Below are 6,000 nucleotides of genomic sequence, written 5' to 3' on the forward strand. Positions count from 1 at the left end.
TGTGGCAGCATCCTCTGAAGTCTGCTCCTTAGTTTTAACTCTAGGCAGATGTGAGGCCTGCATATGCTAAGGGCCCCGCAGGGGGCCTGACACCCCCCGGTCACCTAAGGTAGATAGCTAGCGGGAAGCAGCCGCATAGCACAGGGAGATCTGCTCGGTGCTTTGTGATCGCCTGGAGGGGTGGGATAGGGAGGGTGGGAGGGAGGGAGACGCAAGAGGGAAGAGATATGGGGACATATGTATATGTATAACTGATTCATTTTGTTGTAAAGCAGAAACTAACACACCATTGTAAAGCAATTATACTCCAATAAAGATGTTAAAAAAAAAAGATCTAGTAAGGAAGAAAAAAAAAAGTGCCATTATTGCCCTCAAAACTTAAAATCAAATTAAAGTTCACTGTATCTTAATATTAAAATGATGTGGTCAGTCCTGAAGGTTTTGGTTACCTGGAGAGTAAACAACCCCAGAATCGTGGGTCAGGCAAAGGGTCATATTAAAAATCTTCTCCCACTGGTCTTTGCCACAAAATGCAGAGCTCCCTCAGAGAATGAGGTGGAAGATCACCGCAGATGTGAAGAGGGCCCAACTTTCAGAAAGCCTTGAATCATACGAGAGGGGTATGCGTATTCTAATTCTCGCTGTCACAAAGCACTACCCCTTTCTGATCCATTTTAAAAGATTTCTCCCGAAATTTCCACTCTTTGTATCAAATTACGTCTTCTCATAAACACCTAGGAGAAAGACAGCTGACAGTAGTCTCATTTCAAAGTGTGATAAGTTATGGTTTTGGTATAAATAATGTATGGACTTAAAATAACGTGAGCGTTAGAAGACATACACTCTGCAACCGTCTGATATTGTTCAAGTACGTTACAGTTGTGGGGGAACTAACCACTGAAAATTAACAGAAGCCCGGGGGTGGACGCCCCACTTCCCTTTCTCTCACGGCCAGACCCGCACTGCCCGCACTCTCGTCCTCCCAGAAGGGCCCGACAGTTCGCGTATTCCCGTCACGAGTGTCCACGTGTTTCCCTCTCTCCGAATCTGCGTAGGGGTTCCTCCCTCAAAACAAGCCTGAATCCATAGCAAACACCACAGCATTCTATGATTATCCATCCAAACTCTCAACGACGGTTGTTCTTGGGTTTTGTTTTTGAAGAGTCAGTCCTGCTTAAATACTACCTGGGAAAGTAGAGAATAAACCACGCGGGACCGTCCAGGAAATCAAGGGGCTCTGCTGCAGTTTAAGGAAGTCGTCAGGGAGACGCGCCCACAGCCCCTTTAGCCCTTGGCGTGGACAGGGAGCGTTCTCCTCAGGGCGACGCGGTCCCACGTCGTCCGGAAGTTGGCGGCGCGCTCTGGTGAGTCATCGGAGAAGGAAAAGCTTTCCTCACCGAGGACGCCGTGACGTCAGCAGGCGGAATGCGCACGCGCGCCCGGAGGGTCCCCGCAGGAGGATTCGCGCCGCCTGCAGGCTGAGGGGCCGTGGGGCAGTAGAAGACGCGCGCAGCTCGCCGTTCGGTGCTTCCTGGCGCCCTCTCCTAGTCTCTGTCTGAGTAACTGAAATCCAGTGTTGGATTTTTCAAGGCCACGATTTTGAAAGTTAACACCAAATGGAGCCTACCACACCGTCCTTTGATTGGAATGGACGGAGATAACAAGAAGCAAAGCATGTCAACTGCATTCCCATACACTAACACTTAATGATTGGAATTGGAAAGAAAAACAATGCAATTTTCAATGCATCCCACCAAATAATCCTCAAGTATAACTCCAACAAAATATGTACGAGTCTGTGTGTAGAAAAAAAAACATTGTTGAAAAAAAACATAAAGAAAATGTAAATCAGGGGAGAGGTATCCCTTGATCATGATTGAAGACACAATATTGTTATGATGTTAATTATTCCCAACTTGATCTATAAATTCGGTGCAATCCCAGTACAAATCAAGCTATTTTGAAGCTATCAGCTAACTCTATTAAAACTTGGAGTAGACTAGGTAATATTGAAGAACAAAGTTGATGAACCATACTTCCTAATCCAAACTTTATTATAAATCTTCAGTAAACAAGAGTGCCTGACATTGGAGAAATAATAGACAGATAGATAAAAAGAACAGAACAGAGAATATACAAACAGACCCAGGAAAATACAGTCAAATGATCGTAGTAAAAGAAGAAAAGGCAACTCAATGGGAAATACAGTCTCTCAACAAAAGATGATGGCACAAATGGATGACCATATGCAATGAAATGAACAAAGACACAAAACTTATATGTATGTTCACTCAAAATAGTTCATATACTTAAACGTAAAATTTAAAACAAAAAGTGACATAAGAAAACAGAAAATATACATGAATTTTAATATACATTAATTAGCTTAATGTACAAAATCAAAAGTCTATGAGAAAAAAATTGATAATATGGACCTTATTAAGTTAAAATTTTTCATTCTACAAAAGAAACAATTCAAGCAATTAAAACACAAGTCCCAGACTGGGAGAAAATATTTGCAAAACATAAATGTTTAGGACTTGTACCCAAAATATAGAAGGAACTTGTAAAATTCAACATAGAGAAAACAAACTACCCAATTAAAAAATGGTTGAGTATCTGAACAGAAAGGTCATCATGCAAGATATACAGATAGGAAACAAACATACAAAATCATGCTCAATATTACTTGTCGTTAGGAAACAGCCAATTAAAAGAGCAACAAGATACCCTGCACACTTACTACAATAGCTAACACTGAAAAAACTGATAATGTGAGTCACAAAGGAGGACAGGGAGCACCAGGAAATTTGATTCATTGCTGGTGGGAATGCATAATGTACAGCCACTTTGGAATACATTTTGGTAGGTTCCTAGAAACGTAAGCATGGTCTCAGCATACGATGCATCATTTGTGTCCCTGTATATTTGCCCAACTGGTTTGAAAATTTGTGTCCACAGAATAAACAGCATGCAATATATTCAGCAGCTTCATGCACAATGACCAAAATCTATGAGGAGCCAAGATGCCCTTCAGTAGGCAAACTTATAACCAAACTACGGCACAGTGGGTAGAGATACTTGAGGACAGACATGGAAAGCAAGCAGAGGGGGTTGGAGACATGGGAAGCCTGGATAGATGGGCTATGGCAAGACATATTTCCCTCCACACCACACTGGTCACGCAGTTGGCTTAAGCTCCGCCTAGTGCCCAACTTCCCCTTACCACTTACCCCCTTTACCATGTGAAAGAAAATCTTTTTTTGGTTTGACTTTGAGATGCTTGCTGATCTCTGCAATTAGATAGTTCTCCCTGTTGCAATAGCTTTTCTTTCTTTCTTCCCTTTTTTGGGCCGTGCAGCACAGCTTGCGAGATCTTAGTTCCCCGACCAGGGATTGAACCTGAGGAGCCATGGCAGTGAAAGTGAGGGGTCCTAACCACTGGACCACCAGGGAATTCCTGCAATAACCTTTCTTTCTATTTAAAGTCTCTCCCTATAGAACTCTGGATTTGATTTTACTTGACAATAATCAGAATGGTATAAATATAAATAATTATAATACTGATAATAAATAATAGGTATATGATATCAGTCTATATATATTCGTATTGTTTTAAGTTGCTGATCTCTTAATTCCAAATGCATTTTTAAAATCCTTATATATACTCTCCTCCCCTCACAATTACAGTTTTTGATATCATATCATACCTCCTAAAACAAAGGAAACAAAAGCAAAAGTAAACAAATGGGATCTAAGTAAACTTAAAAGCTTTTGCAAGCAAAGGAAACCATCGACAAAATGAAAGACAACCTACTGAGTGAGAAAAATCATTTGCAAATAATATGTCTGATAAGGGGTTAATATTCAACATATATGAACAGCTCATGGAACTCAACATCAAAAAAAATACCCAACTTGATTAAAAAGTGGGCAGAAGACCTGAATAGACATTTTTCCAAAGAAGACATACAGATAGCCATCAGGCACAAGAAAAGCTGCTCAACATCGCTAATCATCAGGGAAATGCAAATCAAACCCACAATGAGATGTCACCTCACACCTATCAAAATGGTTTTCATCTAAAGGAACACAAATAACAAATGTTGGCGAGGATGTGGAGAAAAGGGAACCCTAGTACACTGTTGGTAGGAATGTGAATTTGTGCAGCCACTGTGGAAAACAGTATGGCAGTTTCTCAAAAAACTAAAAATATCACTACCATATGACCCGGCAATTCCACTCTAGTGTATATGTCCAAAAAGCCCCAAACCACTAATTTGAAAAGATACATGCACACTAATGTTCATAGCAGCGCTATTTACAATAGCCAAGATATGGAAGCAACCTCAGTGTCCATCAACAGATGAATGGATAAATAAGATGTGGTACATATATGCAATGGAATAAAACTCAGCCATAAAAAAGAATGAAATAGTGAAGTTTGCAGCTACATGGATGGACCTAGAGATTATCACACTAAGTGAAGTAAGTCAGGTAGAAAAAGACAAATATTATATGATATCACTTATATGTGGAATCTAAAAAATAATACAGATCAATTTATTTACAAAACAGAAACACCCTCAGACATAGAAAACAAACTTATGGTTACCAAAGGGGAAAGGGGAGGGGGAGTGATAAGTTAGGAGTATGGGATAAAATTAGGAGTAGGGGACCCACACCACTACAGTATATGTAAAATAGATAAACAACAAGGATTTACTGTATAGCACAGGGAACTATATTCAATATCTTGTAATGACCTATAATGGAAAAGAATGTGAAGCTGTACACCTGAAACTAACACAATATTGTAAATCAAGTATAGTTAAATTAAGAAAAAAGAAAGTTTAAAGAAGAGAAAAGAGAAGACACTCCGTACACAGTCATCAGAGATTTATCCCCAAAGATTGGGTAGGGAGTTGTAAAGTTTGTGCGGATCCTGGGAGGATTGCTATGGGAAATCAAACCTAAAGTGCCTTTGTCTGGGTGTATTTGGAACAGGAGATCACAAATGGCTTATAGTCCTAGGAGGTCTGAGAAAGTCGTGCAATTATCCCCTGGAGCCGGATTCCTCTTGTTCACTGTCAGCACTGGTTGGACAGCCTCAGTGGAGAGAATGTCCCACATATACGGCTCAGGGTGGACTAGAGGGTTCTGTGTGCCCAGTGGGTGTCCAGTCACCTAACCTCCCTCTGCTTCCACAGGGTCGGGGTCCAAGAGTGAGGAGCAAGAGAATCGAGGGGACCAGTTTGCACAAGATGGAGCACTGAGAGCTGTGGCAGGCATTTACCCAGGGTCTGGGTGGTTTGGGTGGGACTCACAAGTTCTTCTGAACTAGGAGAGAGGGTGAAAGGGGAGGGGTCGCCAGTACAAGCATCAAGAAGGCAAAGCTGAGGAAGGACAAAGAAGCCATGGGACCCCAGTTTTCCAATTTCCAGACCCACATCTCATAAACATCAGTCCTTCATGAGGGTGTGGCCCTAATCACTGGGAACATGCAGTATGCTCTAAGAGAAAGAAGGCGAGGGCTTTCCTTGCCTATGGTCACAAGGAAGACGACTATGACTATTATTGCTAATTAATAATATATGAACACCTCCATTTGAGAGATAAAAATGTGGAAAACACGGAGGTGTGTATGCTTATTAGCCCACAGTGATCAGAAGCTCAGTTCCCTCCATGATTCCAAATCATGATTGCAAATCCAAGTCAAACCTCTGCATACACTCATCCTGAATCATTCTAACGCCCTCCTCCACGTGGGGTCTTCAGCAATATCACTCCCTCAACTCTGACTTTTAGATGGAAAACTATTTTATTATCCGTTTACACAAACACAGCTAAATTACATGAACGCACCGTAATTACACAGCTAATAAACCTACTCAGGACTGTTCTTCCCTGGGACACTGTTCCCCTTGATTGGACTTACAAGACAAAAAGTTAAATGTCTCAAAATGATGGAGAAAAAAAAGATAAGACCATTTAGGAGGG

Source organism: Delphinapterus leucas, chromosome 21 (genome assembly GCF_059928025.1).
Source record: "Delphinapterus leucas isolate spDelLeu-1000000601 "Yukka" chromosome 21, BTC_Dleu_Yukka2, whole genome shotgun sequence".
Lineage (NCBI taxonomy): Eukaryota > Metazoa > Chordata > Mammalia > Artiodactyla > Monodontidae > Delphinapterus > Delphinapterus leucas.